Source organism: Macaca mulatta, chromosome 4 (genome assembly GCF_049350105.2).
Source record: "Macaca mulatta isolate MMU2019108-1 chromosome 4, T2T-MMU8v2.0, whole genome shotgun sequence".
Lineage (NCBI taxonomy): Eukaryota > Metazoa > Chordata > Mammalia > Primates > Cercopithecidae > Macaca > Macaca mulatta.
The window spans coordinates 27,677,033-27,694,082 of NC_133409.1; the positions used below are offsets into that span (position 1 = coordinate 27,677,033).

General features: G+C 37.5%; 1 protein-coding gene and 1 long non-coding RNA gene across 26 annotated transcripts in view; one reads left to right on the forward strand and one right to left on the reverse strand.

The window, feature by feature from the left end:
* PKIB (cAMP-dependent protein kinase inhibitor beta) overlaps nucleotides 1-17,050 on the forward strand; it is a 246,094-nt gene that overhangs the window by 188,484 nt on the left and 40,560 nt on the right. For 12 of the 25 annotated variants that reach the window (XM_077998925.1, XM_077998928.1, XM_077998932.1 and 9 more), the window contains one exon: nucleotides 7,974-8,040. The exons of the other annotated variants lie outside the window; for them this stretch is intronic. The gene's annotated coding sequence lies outside the window, so the exon portion shown is untranslated. The remainder of the gene's footprint in view (nucleotides 1-7,973; nucleotides 8,041-17,050) is intronic. 25 annotated transcript variants of the gene reach the window in all.
* The window catches only part of LOC144340272 (uncharacterized), a 70,214-nt gene continuing 66,191 nt past the window's right edge, over nucleotides 13,028-17,050 (reverse strand). The window contains exon 4 of the long non-coding RNA XR_013416177.1: nucleotides 13,028-16,013. This is a non-coding gene — a long non-coding RNA (uncharacterized LOC144340272). The remainder of the gene's footprint in view (nucleotides 16,014-17,050) is intronic.

Consider the following 17,050-nt stretch of genomic DNA (forward strand, 5'->3'; position numbering starts at 1 on the left):
ATGTTTATAGATGACAGATAGAAATATGCATCTATGTATGTAACAATATTGGGCTTAGACTTAACTTTTTTTCAATTTATTTTATAATTAACATCAAAATTAACTGTGATGCCTAACAATTTCCTCTTTAATCTCAGATATACCTATTAAAATGTTGTAAGTTGGCCAGGCGCGGTGGCTCTCGCCTGTAATCCCAGGACTTTGGGAGGCCGAGGAGATCGAGACCATCCTGGCTAACATGGTGAAACTTCGCCTCTACTAAAAATACAAAAAATTAGATGGGCGTGGTGGCGGGCGCCTGTAGTCCCTGCTACTCGGGAGGCTGAGGCAAGAGAATGCTGTGAACCTGGGAGGAGGAGCTTGCAGTGAGCTGAGATAGCGCCATGCACTCCAGCCTGGGCAACAGAGTGAGACTGTCTGAAAAACAAAAAACAAAAAGCCAAAAAAAAAACCTGTAAGTCATATGAAAGATACATAAAGCTTATGAACTTTTTTATTGGTGTTTGAGGATTATAATATTGGTAAGAAAGTAATATAAACTAAGAAGTTTAATAGTTACAGAAAAAATTAAAAGTTACTTCTTTTATTGAGGCTTTGCAAGCAAACATTAAGAAGCAGTGAATAGTTTACAAAAAAAAAAGTGTGAATCTGCTATTTTGGTGCTGTGGTTTTTATGTGGCACATGGTAAAAAAGTAAAGAGAAGCTCTTTCCAGGTTGATCTGAGTGGCTTTCAGGTTATATTTAAATGCCAGAAATTCTAGAACCACACAGGCCACACCTGAAAATACATACAGACAGATACGAGTGAAGCAATGGCAATTTTGCATGTCGAACGCTGTGTCATGAAATGCAACCCCCACCCTCTACCCTGCTCCCACTTAACATATACACACTCTTCTCTTACACCAACTCAAAATAAGAAAAAAAGATTTCTTTCCCCTCAAGCTAATTTCTTGGTGTACAGCAACCTTTGTTCAGGTATTCTGCAACCATATGTAAAGGAAAGGTCATTTTAGAACAGATTTTCACACCCTGATCTACTTGGAGAAAGGAAAAGTATTGTCTGGTCATTAAGTAAAAAAATGACAGGGTTTAGAATCCCAAAATGCATGCCAGTATTAAGAATTTAAAGGAATACTGTATATAGGATTCAAGGATAATACTAAAAACAGCAATGAAAACTGTCTTCCAAACAATTGGAAAGACCGTGGAAAATGCAGTCACTATGTGAAGAGAAAAAGGAGATTACTAACATAATTATTTTCAAAGGAAGAGAGAGGGATATCAATTTCTTATACAAAGTGAATTAGTATGATTGATTTTTATGAAAATGTGCTGGTGAAAAAAACTGGAATCTTTCCTGATGTCCCTTAAGCAGCTATACTTCACATTCTGCAGACTAAAACTAGAGAGAAAAGAATCTTCAAAGACAAAGCTAAAATGGCATGTTTTGTCAATATGAAGTGGACAACGGAATACAAAACAGAAATCTTTGGTCTGACTTCTCCCTGAAAAATATCCTCCTGGTTGGATAAACCAGGTCAGGTGGGGAAGAAGGACTGTTGGAGGGCCTAGTGTAATGTTGCCTGAATGTTCTGGAATGCTGATGACCTTCCAGGAATATTAACACATCTCACAAGTGATACAGATTCCCAAACTCTTTCTTCTTATACGTAACAGTTGGCTTCTATGTTGCCAACTTTATTAACTTCAAAGCTTAATGTGAAATTTAAATCACTGTATCTTCCAATGAAACAATAAAAATTGAGGAGGAGGATTTGTTTCAGTTTGCCATTTCTACTTACAGAAATCAGCCCCTGGCTGGGTACATGGGCTCACTCCTGTTATTCCAAAACTTTGGGAGACCAAGGTGGGAGGATTGCTTAAGGCCAAGAGTTTGAGACCAGCCTGGAAAATATAGTGAGACCCCATCCCTATTTAAAATACAAAACAAAACAAAAGCAATCAGCCTCTTAGAAAGAATGTGTGAGTAGCAAGATACTTATGCTTCATTTTCCCTTCATTCCTGTCACCTCTTTTCTTCCTCTATTGTGAGAATTTACAAAGGACAGAATGACATAGGTACCTGTTGGGTGTTTTTTTTCTCTCTTGGAATTCTGGAAATTTAAACTAAAGAATTATTGAGATCTGGCTTGTTCAGAACCGTAATTAATGCCTTTCTATTTCAAGAAATGATTGCTTTAGTTTTTCATGGGAGATTTAAATGGATTTAAGGCATTTAGCCCACATTAGATTCCCTTTAAATTTGTTTGTCAGCTTGAATCAAGGCTAATTCTATTATTCCATGATTTGAATCATTAGCTCTTTCCTATAAAGGATAATAACATTTTTTTTTTGAACCTTTGCTGATTACTGCTGCTCTCTCCTGCCTTCTGTGAGAATACCCCATCATTCAGCTTCTGGCATTCTCTGATCTATCTTAGTCTTAGATTCTATTAATTTTCACATTTTTCATCTGTATATACTATACAAATTTGCTGACATTTCTGTTTTCAAATTTTTCCTTTTGTCTGACTTCCAGGCCCATACTTTCAGCTCCTGCCTTGGATATTTTCCACCATCTGAATTCCACTTGTCTCCCTCTCACCTGTTATTTTGTTGGTGGTTCCACTGTTGTCCTAGTTCCCTGGGCATAAAAAACTTGGAATTGTTTGAGTTCATCATTCTCCCTCATTCAGTGTAGCTTATCTCCACATTCCATGGATTTTTCCATTTTGTAAATGCTTTTTATGTCCATATATATTAGTTTTAGACATCAGTTTGGCAGTTATTGCAAAATCCAAAAATAACAGTGGATGAATCTCAATGTAAGTTTAATTCTATCTCATGTGCAATCTAGGCCAGGTGCTACAGGGCTGGTATAGTGGCTTAACCAGGTTAGGGATGCAGGCCCCTTCCATCTAGTTGCTTTGTCATCTCCAAGGTATTGTGTTTGTCCACCTCATCGAGCATGACTCATAACCACAGATGCAGTCCAGTTTTCAGAAAGGGCAAAAGAGGAAGGGGAGATCACATTCCTTTCTCTTTCAGTATGTAACCTGGAAGTGGAATGTATCACTTCTGCACCTAGCCATAGTTAATGAAGAAATTCAGTTGCATGACCTAGCAGCATGGAAGGCTTGGTAATACTATCTGTGGCTATGTACCCAGCTAAACTTTCTATTTCTATAGAAAGGGGCAGAGGAGCAAATGGAAACCAGTCAACAGTATTCGCCACACTCGTCTTCCTCCAGTTTTATAGTCTTCACCCTTTAGTGGGTCCTCATAGACCATTGCCAAGGCTATTTCCAAAACTTTTGCTAGATTTGCTATTTGCTCACTACCAATCTACCCATCACCCATTCTTTCTATAAGGAATCATGTGTTTTTGGTGGTGGTGGTGGTGGTTGTTGTTGTTGTTGTTGTTATTGTTAAACCTCATCAAACCTTTGCTCAGTGGCCCACAGCATGAAGTCTCTGTTTCAATGTTCTTTATAATCTGGTCCTAGTATACCTGTTTCCAGCCATCTCTCAACTTTTATCATTTCATTAATTTATTCATTTAGTATATGTATGTTGAGTACTTACTATGTGTCAGGCAGAGTCATTCATTCTCCTAAGCTAGTTCATTTGAGTTGGTGGACAGAAAATATCCTCGTGAATGCACATCCTTTTTAATGTCACCATTTCTGTGATGATTGTGCTCACCATTGTAATGCTTGAGAGGTTAAATGCATCCTCTTAAGAGCAGACTTTTAAAAGTAGGTCTTACAGTTGAAGTGGTTAATTTGCTTCACATAGTCAGATGATGTTCACTGGACACATTTTAGCTTTCAGGTTTTTATGTATTTTAGAACTATGCCTTGCTTTTAAAAACAAAACAAAAATTTAAAAGAATACTTATTGAAGGGGCCGGGTGTGGTGGCTCCTGCCTGTAATCCCAGCACTTTGGGAGGCCGTGGCGGGTGGATCATGAGGTCAGGAGATCGAGACCATTCTGGCCAACATGGTGAAACCCTGTCTCTAGTAAAAATAAAAAAATTAGCTGGGCATGGTGGTGGGCGTCTGTAATCCCACCTACTTGGGAGGCTGAGACAGGAGAATGGCTTGAACCCGGGAGGCGGAGGTTGCAGTGAGCCAAGATCGTGCCACTGCACTCCATCCTGATGACACAGCAAGACTGTCTCAAAAAAAAAAAAAAAGAATACTTATTGAAGTAGCTATAAGTAGATTTAGTAGCTCATTGATATTGTAAAATAGTTCAGATGAAAGCATAGGTTAGGTCTTATCTCATGTGTTACAGTTGTCTAGTTGCTTATTTGTTCCCAAGCAACTTAACCTGATCCCCAATCTTACAGACTGAAGCATAAAAGCCTTTACCGGAACATGCCTTTAACTGGACTTTGTCCTCCAAACTACATTTCCTTCTCCCTCTACAGTCCTTGTAGTTTTGAGACAGAAATGTGCATAATGTAACTAACCTGACATGATTTTTATGTTTACAATTCATTTTTCTGAGAAGTCACTGAACCAGGTGAGATACATGAGACTGAGTTATACAAGTTCAGGGTTAAAGCTGTATTTAAAATTTTGATATTTTGATCATCATAAATCTTTGCATAAATTTTTATTTTTAAAATGTATGGCATTTACATGTTATTCATCTTGATTTCTGAGCTTTTGGGCACCCCCTGAAATTTTGTGCTTGAGATCCAATAGATTCTTCTCCTTTATGCATATTATTTGCATGTTACCATGGCTAGCTGCTTGAGTAATTAAAACTCAAGTTAGAAAATATATATTTGGAAGAAAAAATAAGTATTTATTATTTTACCAAACCCTAGTACCAAAAATTACTTTAAATCCTGTTAGTTTATTGTTTAAGTATTTATATTTACAACTGAAGTCAGCTTGGAACACACAGAGAAACGAGTCCCTGCAAGCAAGTACTGGTTGTCCATCAAAAAGGAGAATGGACAAGCACCAAGATTAATCTTTTTAGCTACGGTATTATATCTTTCTTGAAATGGCTGCTCTTGTTCCATCTCCAGCCTGGTAGCCTCATCTCTAAAGTGGCAGTGTAGACATGTAGTTTTCCCTGAGAAGGAGAGGAGTAGGGAGGGGGAGTGAGTATAGCATGAGACCTTGAAGCCCGAGGTACCCAGAGCAGTACTGCTTGTATCTATCTTGAATGTAGGCCTTCTACTAAGGGGTTCATTTAAAAAGAAAATATTCCTCAGCTAAAAACAATAGTTTGAAAATGACTAAATGATATTCAAGATCTCTGCTAATTCTGAATGTGCATGTGTTTCTACTGTGATAAATTTCTGCTGATTCACCCATACTGTAATCTGCTCCCTTTGTAAAGGGTATCAATACACCTTGATGAGTCCACTGGCTTTTTTGGCTGTTGGTATGTCTTAGCTTCTATGTATATCACCAGGTTTTCTCTTGATTTAGTTGTAGTTTAAGGAGCGAGAATGCAGAAAGAATCAGACCTTGTGTGGTAGAACCATCATGCAAATTCTGCATCCTATGTTGAGGATCATGAAAAGCATATTAGAACATCTAATTATATCTATTTCTATTTCATTGTAATGTCTGTTAATGTATTTAACATATATAATAATATAAGCAAATAAGTTATATTAGACTATTAGTATAGTAACATTTATAATTCATAGTATAAATATTCATATATAGGAGACAAGTACACACAAAAATTATTTTTGTATTTGTTAGGGGCATGCTACCTTTCTTAAAACCTTTCCAATAATTACCGCACTTTTGTTAGTAAAACGTTTGATAATTGATATTTTAAAGGATGAGTAGAGACTCTCATAGTCTCTTAACCTTTAGTATTTTTGTGTTAAGCAGATCTTCATTAAATCTGAATTTTTATGGACATTAGTAATAAAAAATATGGATGAAATATTTTCAAATTCCACCACATAGGTACATTTGTATGTAAAATAAACTAGAAAGAAGTGGAGAGGGAAAAACATAACTATTTCACTCATTTTTTTATTTGGTTGTATTGCAATAGACAGGGATAGGTGGAATTCTGTAAAATAAAAAAAATTAATCATGGGTTATAAAATTATAGGGATATTTTAAACATGCATTTTAAAAATGCAAATAGCAATGTTTAGTTTTATCTAACAGACTTTAAACCAGATTCCTATTTATAGTTTCTACTAGATCTTTGCCAAGGGCTGTGTCCAAATGGTTGAAAATGTTAAGACTACAAAATTTTGTTTTCTTAATCATGTCTTTTAGAGGTGCATATTTACATAACATTATATACATTTTGAAGTTTACAAATTTTTATCTTTTTACTACTTCCTGTATCATCATTTCTTCATTTATTTCTCACTTCCTCTTCTCAGTTCCTTATATTTGGTCTGGACATATAGGACTCATTAAAGGAAAAAGTCCCAGACAAAGAGTGTGAGGAAGAGCAAATATCATTTGAGAAACTGAGTATGGGAACAAGGTTAAAATGATGTCTGCTTTTAATTTTAAAATTCTTCCTAGGTGATAAAATATGCATTCAGGCAGCTCCAAGTCTGAAAAACACCTAATGCACCTTGACATGCAACAGATATTTATTGCACTCCTCCTACCATCTGTGAAACACTGTGCTGGGGACAAGACAAATGAGTCACAGTCCATGCCCTCAAAAGGTTTAAAAAAATCTGTTTGCAGCAGGAAAGCAGACACTAGACCGAAATGTGTAATGCCTGTGATAAGCACAAAGACAGATATGTATCAGGGTGTTTTCGAGCACGTAGGAGGAACCTGCCTAGACTGAGGAAGGCATAGAAGGCTCTGGAAAGGATTGCCCAAGTTGACCCAGAATAGATGAAGAAGGTATACTAGCAAGGGGATGGGGAAGAGACTGAGGGCAAATAAACTTAGCCATAGGAGTGACAGAAATAAAGCACAGGATTCTACTGGTGGAGTGTGATTGTGGAGCTTTAGGATTGGTGCAGGCTCGGCATGGGTGAAAAAGAAGGAAAAGTAGGGTGGAGCTAGTTCTTGGAGGGCACCATGTACCATGTGAAGGGATTTGGACTTGATATTATAGGTGATAGGCAGACTAATAAGGGTTAATTATAGAATAATCATGACTATGTTTGCTTTGAAATAATTCTGACACCTGTGTAAAGAATGGATTTGCAGGAAGCAAGAATGCATACAAGAAAATCATTAGGATGTTGTTGCCACAGTCCAGGAAGAGTGAATGGTAGGCTGAACGAAGGCACTAAGAGTGTGGTGAAGGGAATTTGCAAAATGCCTTATTGCTATGAGTGGCTAATGTGTGTACCAACGGTTCATACTCCCATTATTTTTCACCCTTCTTATGCCAGATGCTAAGTCCTGAAATATAAGGCCTATTCTGTGAATAGGAATTATATATAGGTAGTTTACTTTGATTTCCAAGAGCAATATGGTTCGATTTCTTTGACATGATCCTTATGTGGGTACTGGGAATATTGGTACAATGCCTTAGAACACTTATGAAGGGTGCAGAAGATTCTCTACAATTATGTTCTCAAAGTTTGATGTGTTTCTACAAACGTCCAAAGGTGGTATCATGCCAAATATTGTCCTACAATCATTTTTATGTGGCTACAAATGTTTCCTGTAATGATCAGTTGTTTTTACATGACGATTTCTCAACTTGACAGTGATCCCTAACAGCATCAATGCAGCAATCATCCACTGGATTTTGTAGCTGATAATCCTGGGAACTAGTAACTATTATTTTAAATAAGGTCCTTTTGACTTTTAATAGAAAATTTTATGATTGAATTAGAGGTTCGGCTTTTCCCAAGAAAGTCGGGCAAGTCGTGATGCTAACCAGTTTTAACTAAATATTTTAAAAAGCCAAAAGTAATTAAAATTTGATTAATTAACTGAATTGCCACCTTTTCTGGCTTTTCATTTTTTTTTTTTTGATTTGCAGGAAAGAAAGTGTATCAGAAATTTTTAAACCTGTCTCAGAAATAACAACATATTTTAATCAGAGATTTGTAAGTATCCTTTTCTTTATTTAGGAAATTATATATTGATTTTGTGAAAGAAATGGCTCCTACCATAAAACACTTGACAGGAAATGGATATTTAGTCTGAAGTGTCATGTAAAATTTGAATGAGAGTAATGCATATGCAAAACTTTACCACTCCTCAAACAACAAAATAAATAAACCAAAGCCTCAATTAGAAAACTTTCACCAAGTCTATCTACAGCTCATAAATATTTGGTTTATTCTTTGGACATTTCTCTTTGATGATATCTTTTTCATTATCATTTTTCCTTTTGTGAAAATACATGTGTGTCCACATATTTTAGAGAGTTTGTCACATCAATGAGAAGGAAGAGAAAAAGTTAGGTCCACAGGAAAGGGAAGATATAGTATTCTGTTAAAGTTAATATAGCTTTTCTATGACGATTTTTGGTGAAATTTTTTTAAAAATCAAAGCTAGGTCTTATAATATTAAGGCCCATACAGTTTCATCATAGTTATGAAAGACCTATTATTGTCCTATAACCAAAACTGATCAACTCAAGAATGAGGAATCTGGGAGACTTTTTCTATTTTAATTTACCAGAGTTCAAGATAAGCACACATTTTCACAAATGTTTTATTAAATAAATTTAGAAGAACCAGTAAGTGAAAAAAAAGTTTTATTCCCTGAAAAAAAAAAATCATGTCTAATGAAGTTTTATTATAGCACTAAAGCAAATCACCAGCATATTGAATTTAAGAACACAGAGTTGATAGTGTAAAGCACACTTATTATTTATATTATTATTACATTGTAATATATAATGAAATAATTATACAATTCATCATAATGTATGTAGTATCAGTGGGAGCCCTGACCTTGTTTTCCTGCAACTAGATGGTCCCATCTCAGGTGATGGGAAACAGTGACAGATCATCAGGCATTAGATTGTCATAAGGAGTATACAACCTAGATCCCTCGCATGCAGAGTTCACGATAGGGCTCATGCTCCTATGAGAATCTAATGCTGCCACTGGTCTGACAGGAGGCAGAGCTCAAGTGGTAATGTGAGTGATGTGGTGTGGCTGGAAATACAGATGAAGCTTTGCTTGCTCACCTCTCACTCACCTCTTGCTGTGCGGCCCAGTTCCTAACAGGCCATGGATTGGTACCCAGCCCATGGCCCAAGTGTAAAGAAGATCAGTAAAGCAAAGTCATGCAACTAAGGTCTGGAGCTGAGTGGGCTCCTCACTAGCTGTATGAGACCTTGGACAGCATAATTCTGGGCTTCTCAACTATAAATATTTGTGTTTCAGGGTTGTTGACTAAAATGATGACTACCTTAGATCATTTTATGATTCCAGGATATCACTGAAACATTGCTGCTTAGTAGTTAACAGTCACTTTATCTTGGTTAATCTATTATTATATGACATTAACATTTGCGTAGTAGTTAATAAAACTGACCAACAGGAAGTGAAATATAATTCTATCTTGCTTCATTGGATAAGACCTCAGCAATTGCTTAATGAAAAGGTGTATTAAATGTTTAATTACACATTTTGCAGCAATATAGGCTGTTTCATAGCTGTGTGGCATTAATTTTCAGTTTCATTACATACATTTATTAATCTTGTGATTCCAGGTAAGTTGCCTGAACTTCCTAACACTTCAGTTTGTCAGTAAAATGAGGGTAACAATTCTGATATCACAGGATTGTCTTGGAGCTTAAATGAAATGAAAAATACAATATAAATATTCACGATGACATTAACCTATACTGTAACCATGATTGCCTATTTTTACTACATTGTTTTATAGATCCTGAGGTTTTGTCCTTGTAAAGATTTCATTTGTAAGTGTATAAATGCTAAGTTATGGATGATATTGGTATTTATAAAGTCACTGGAAGAATTACTATAATGCAGATTGTTGGCCACACTTCCAGCTATTAACAAGTATCTTTCATAATTCTTATGAAAGTAATTCATAAGCTAATCTTTGGGAAATACAAATTTTTCCTTTAAAAATGATCCCCAAATCAAAATTGAAGGGGAACTTTGTAAAAAAATATACATTTCTAGCGCTCTATCTTGGAGATCCTGATTTAGCAGCATGTCCGAAGCAAGGCCTAGGAACTTGTTTTTTTAAAACAACTGCCTAGTTGATTATAATACTTTGAAAACTCCTGCTTTACAACCTCACTGCATCGCTATCTTTTGGTTGAAGAAGGTTTTGGCTGTGCTGCTTACCATATATGGATGAGGGGATGGAGTCAGGCTTGTGTGCTTCTGCTAGTGCAGATCAAGTAAAGAATGAAAAGGATGAGTTTGGGTGTCTGCAGTGCATACATTGACATTGACTGTTTTCTCAACCTTGGCTATGTAGCTGCTTTAAGTAAATCGTATGTCAAGCCCATAAATTGCAGATTTCCTGAACCAGAAAAAGCTGTTGGAGATCATCTAGTTCAAACCGCTTATTTTGCAAAGGAGGGAATTAAACTCAGAGATTTGCCCAAGGCCCCAGGAGAAGACCAGGACTAACAGTTGAATTCTTGCCCCAAGCTTGGTTTCATTTCTATCACAATTGAATGAAGGAGGGAATTAAACTCAGAGATTTGCCCAAGGCCCCAGGAGAAGACCAGGAGTAACAGTTGAATTCTTGCCCCAAGCTTGGTTTCATTTCTATCACAATTGAATGATTCTAATTCTGCCAGGAACCTGTAATACTTGTGAAACCAGCTTTTCTTTCTTTCTTTCTTTTTTTCTTTCTTTTTTTTTTTTTTTTAATGGAGTCTCTCTCTGTCGCCCAGGCTGGAGTGCAGTGGCCTCATCTGGCTCACTGCAAGCTCCACCTCCCAGGTTCAAGCCACCTCCCAGGTTCTCCTGCCTCAGCTTCCCGAGTGACTGGGACTACAGGCACCCGCCACCACGCCTGGCTAATTTTTTGTAGAGATGGGGTTTCACTGTGTCAGCCAGGGTGGTCTCAATTTTCTGACCTCGTGATCCGCCCACCTCGGCCTCTCAAAGTTCTGGGATTACAGGCTTGAGTGAAACCAGCTTTTCTAGCGCTGACTTCAGGCTTCCAGAGCAGGCATAGAAAGTGCTCTTAAGTGTCCAGCTTTGTGAAAGTAAGAGCGTCTTCCTTCCCAACTCCAGTTCTCTGTCCTGAGTGAAAAAAGGCAGGAGAGTCACTGAGGGATTGCTGGTACTCACCTGGACAGGACATCTATTCCTATAGTTGCACCATTTTCTTTATTGCCTTCTTGGTCTTTATGTTAGTCAGAGCCAGGCCTTATCTTAAACTCTGTATCTCCAGAAGGGAGAGCCATCATCTCAGTTTCTCCCCCCCCCCCTTTTTTTTAATACTTGCATCCTTTTTTTTTTTTTTTTTTTGTGGCATGTCTTTACTTGCCCTAATCTGGACATTTTTCAGCTCTGGAGTGCAATTAAGTTCAACAAATACTCAGTGCTTCTCTGTCCCAAGAGCAGTCCTGGGTACCAGAGATGTAAAATGAATCCAATATAGTCCTAGTTTCAAAAGCATTCACAACATCATGAGAAAGAAGATAAGTCTGAAAACTGTTGCAGGAATGTTTGCAAATGCCACAAGAGCACTGAAGCCATGACTTCCACTTACTAGCAGAGTCAAAGAAGGCTTTGGAGAGGAGGTGACGCTGGTCTGTTTTAGGCGCAAAACCATAACCCACAATATAAATGTACAACATTTTGAAACCACATGAAAATAATGTATCTAAGTCTTAATGAAGACAGCAAATGCGATGCAGATAGATAAGGCTGGTGTCAGCATGATGGAGGAAGAGGGACACTGCAACACGTGGCAGGAGGCCTGTGTCTTCTGACACCACCACCTCCAACCTGTGTGACTCTCGGCGATCCAGTCAGACTCCCTACAGGCAATCCTACATACTTAGGATACCATCAAGTGAAAAAAAAAAGTGCATCCCAAACAAGGTATTATCTGTGCCAAAACTTCAGTTTTCAGTAGTTGTTGCCCAAGTGAAGAGAAGCCTTGGATGAAGAGCATTCCAGCCAGGAGGAAGCACAAACGTGCAGTGGCCTGTGTTTGGAGGTGAAAGGGAGTGTGTCTGAGAGTTACAAGTCCTGAATGGAGGGTAGTTTCTTTCAAGTGCTGGACCAGAGGGGAGCAGAGGAGCAGCAAGAGAGAAGCCTGGGAAGTAAGCAGAGTGTATTTCGTGAAGTGTGTTACAGGTTATATTAAGAAATTGTGTGAGCTTTTCCTGATGTAAGGGGACGACTGAAGAACTGAGATGGTAAGATTTGCTAGGCTGGTGTCAAGAATGGATGAGAGGGCAGCAAAACTGGGGCAGGAAACTCAGTGAAGAGGATCATCTAAGCTAGAGAGGCTGGTGTTGTTGGGTCGTGAAAGAGGATGAGAAAAGCAGTCCATCCACAGATTTAAGACCTGTTTAGAGACTAGAGTTTATATGACTTGATCGTGGAGGGTGAGGGAAACGCATGTCTCCTGGGTTTCTAGGGGATGTACAGTGGTGTTCACTTGCAGGAAAATCCAGTAGGAGGAACAGGATTCAAAAGAAAGGTGGTATTTCTAAGCCGAAGGGATGAGATCAGCTGATTTGTCCTGCGGCTCTTCAATATTAACTTGCCTTCCACATGCTGAGAGAATCACGTACATTGTCACACCTCATCATCTCAGTTGTGAGAGGTATTCTTTTGTGACCTCCAAAGAGGTGGCAGCTGAGGCTTCAAGAGCTGAAGTGCCTTGTATAAGGTCCCTTAGATAATAGGCGGAGGAGCCAAAAGTTCAGAACGGATTCTAAACCAAACCACATGTACCTTCTATTATATCGCTCTGCTTTCTTTTTTCCTTTGACACATATAATTCTGTAAAAATAGGTCAATTGTGGAACACAAATAACTTGGGACTTTATGGATTGTTAAAAAGAACACATAAACTCTACTTTCTATAGAAGGTTTGCTGAAAAATCAATTCACAAAGGCTCATTAATTGGAGAGAAGGCGTACAAATTTATTTAACACGAATACACAGGAGCCTTCAGAATGAAGATCCCAAGATACAGGGGCAATTTTCCATTTTTACACTTAGGTTCAAAAAAGGATGGACTCCCGTACAGAAATATGATTAGACAAAACTGGTATAATCTCATGCTAATAGTCTGACCGGGGAAATCCAGCAAGGTCTGTCAGTCTAGATTCTTCTGGGCTGCTCTGAGCATGCATTCTTTCCTTCTGGATTTGGGGCAGGACCCTCTCTGAAATGGAGGGGTTCTTCAGACCTATGGTTGAATGAGTTAGATAATTTGTTTATGGCCAGTTTTTACACAGAAAGGGAGAGGGAAGATTAGAGTCATAGTTTTAGGTTTTATGGCTGGCTTTGGAAAAACAGGGATTCTGATTTCTGCGATCTGCCTTGGGGAAGAGGGATTCTAGTTTTTATGATAAGCCTCAGGGGAGAATGGGACTGCCAGACAGGAAGACAGGCCAAGATCAAAGAAAAACTTTTGCTTCTGAGGCGGCTTCTGAAGTTTTCACTTTGAGGTATTGCTTTCTGAACTCCAACATGTCTGAGTTCCCACCATCCCTCACTTGAAACACTGCAATTGCTCCTCACTCATCTCTTGAACCTACTTTTCCTCTTTTCCAATCTATTCCATTTGCTGTAGCCAAAATGAACCTTTTAAAATTCGGTTTTGATTGTCATAACTATCACTTAAAATCCTTCAATGACCTCCTGTCACTATTAGGATAGAATAGATTCTTAATATGTCTAAAAGCTGTGGCCCCTACTAACTGACCCACTTCATCTTGTGTCTGTCTTTCCCTCATCCCTTTGCTCTGGCCACACTAACCTTCCTTCAGTTCCTAAAATGTGCTCGTCTCTCCTGCATGAAATAGTCTTTTCCTACTTCAATACCAGTTAACTACATTTCTTCCTTTATACAGTTCATACTATCAATGAGCCAAGTCCTGATACACTCACATAAAACCTTGTAATTTTTTTTTTAATCTAAGAATTACCACATTTTGGAATTATATATGGATTTGTGTTAATAGTTTTTATAATTTTTTTCTCATCCATTGGAGTCCGTAAAAACAATTATAAAATTGTTTGGGCAGGCATATAATTGACACTCAACAGATATTTTTCAAATGAATTAATACATTCATAAGTGAATAAAAATGACTTTGGATTAGCTAATTTATACTTGATCATTTGTTTGGGAAATTACTTTTTAGAATTCAGAAAAAGAACATTTCTTTTACACCTATAAAATAAACTGAGTTTTGCTCATATACAATATTGTTTTATAATACTTCAATGATATAATATTTCCCCTGGTATTATATTGTAATTGCATTTCTCCTTCTGAAGTCAATTTTCTTTTGCTCAATAAATGAAGATGATTCAAACAGCAGAGGGATAATTACCTAATTGACATTTTTTGGATTAACTAATTAAGAAAAAACAATTAAAACTTGGAAATGGCAACTATAAAGATCAATATATCACCATTCAGTGTACCAAGGAAAGAGAAAAGTATGTCATAATTTACTTTAAATGTCACAACTTTATTGCACTTGCTAATTAAATGATGCTTTTCCATCTCAGTCACATTGAAAATGATTTAGAATTTTTGGGAGTGATACTTAATTGTTCCCTCAAGAATGATTTTCTACCATGTGACTATGCACCATGTAACTAATGAGGCTTGGATATGGCTTAGGAAAGGATGCACTAATGTGTCAGCCTACAGCCCTCAAGTGGTGATATGCTATCAGTGCCCAATATTCGCTCCCGAACTCAGGACTGAACAACTGATTGAACTGTGGGATAGAGTCTAGCGTGAGAAATTTCTACATCCTATTTTCCAGATATATTGCTGAGGCCCTCTGGGATTGTCTTCTGCATGTAGACAATCATAGTTATCTAGCCTTTCAATATCTATGAACCACCTGAGAGAAATAGATTAGAAGAGCACTAAGTTGGTTTTTTTTTTTTTTTTTTTTTTTTTTTTTTTAGCTCAAATAGTCTATAATTCTAAATGGAAGAAGTGGGGAGTTAAAGATAGGTGGAGGAAGGCTTATGAGTTAGACAGTAAAATTATACTTATTACAGGACACGATTGTGTCAGGGGGCTGGCCAGTAGGGTCATGATTTATGATACAATTCCATGTTTGCCAACATGGGGGTCCTGGTCTCCTAGGATTCTATAGAATTATTAGAGGAGTCCACAAAGCCATGTGTCTGTGTCTAAATACATACTGTCACATTAATGCTACCATTATCTAAATGTACATGATTTTTTAATAAAGAATAATTTATGTAAAGTATTTAATTAACAAAAATGCTTTTTTGTCTGTTACATATATTCCGAATCAGCAGATTATCTAAAAACTGTAGGTTTTTTAAACTTGAGGGGTTATTTTGCCATAAAACCTCAATAAACATAGTTGTAACTTTTATACTGCAGGATGTAGCATATTTTTTAGTATTACCCATACAGAGTGTTTCTGACAATCCTCAGATTCTATGAATCTATCCTGGGTGCTGCCCATCACCTCTCGTCTGCTGCTCTGGTCTCTCTGCTCTCTTCCAAAGAGAGACTTCTGCTGTCTTCCAAAGCTTCTTGAGCCCGCTACAGTTTTCTCTGGTCTACATCCTCCTGGGATTGTTCTCAGCAATTTTACTTTATTGTCCAAAGCAGAGACATTACTAGGATGATTGTGGTTCATAGTAAACTTTACCAAGGCCTTGAGGATAACATGAGAGAATTATAGTGCAGAAATGGGAAACCTGGAACTGGTTATTCAACATCATTACTAGAGTTCATTAGTTGAGCCCATTCACAGGGGTCCTCAGTTGACTGGCTCTTTTCTTACTTTGTAACCTGTTTCAGGTGTCTGCTCATCTCCCACAGGCAAGGTTGACTTCATTATGTCCTGCCTCCCTGGAATCGAGTCAATAATTCTCTCTGCAGATAAATAAATCAGTACACATTATGATTATTAAAATTTGGCAATTATGGAATTCAAAGCCTGTATTGGGCTGTTCTTACATTGTTGTAAATACCTGAGAATGGATAATTTATTTTAAAAAAGAGATTTAATTGGCTCACTGTTCTACAGACTATACAGGAAGCATGGTGCTGGCATCTGCTTGGCTTCTAAAGAGGCCTTAGGAAGTTTCCAATCATGGTAGAAGGCAAAGGAGGAACAGTCATGTCACATGGCAAAAGGATGAGCAAGTGAGAGAGAGTTGGGGGGGTAGGTGCCACACTCCTAAATGACCAGATCTTGAGGGAACTCACTATTAGGAAGAGAGAACCAAGCCATAAGAAATTCACCCGCCATGATCCAAACACCTTCCACCAGGCCCTGCCTCTAGCATTGAAGATTCAACATGAGATTTCGATGGGGACACATATCCAAATTATGTCAGAACTCAATGAGTACAACTTTGAAATCACATCAATAAGGAACTTTTATCATTCAGAATATTATTGTTCCAAAGTAGAATTCTCATTTAACCAAGTCTCCTCTACCCCAACAATCTAATCCCAAGCAAGATGGCTTTACCAATGTAGTAAATAAGTTTTTTTCATAAAGCCTTAAAAGAACACAGACTGACTTCTAAGTAAGACTCAAGGGCAAGAAATGTACATATCTTTCCCTACTAGATCTTACTATCAGAAACTTTCCCCTAAACTAACAATAAGACTATTATATGATCCAGCCATCACACTTCTGGATATTTATTCCAAAGAATTTAAATCAAGATTTTAAAGAGATATTAGCACTCCCTTGTTCATTACAGCACTATTCACAGCTGTCAAAATGTGGAAACACCCAATTGTTCATCAATAGATGATTGGAAAAAGAAAATGTGGTATATTTATACCTTTAAAAAGAAGGCAATTCTATTGAGTATGACAATGTGGATAAACCTTGAAGTGAAATAAGCCAGTCACAGAAAGACAAATGCTGCATGAGCTCACTTACATGAAGCATT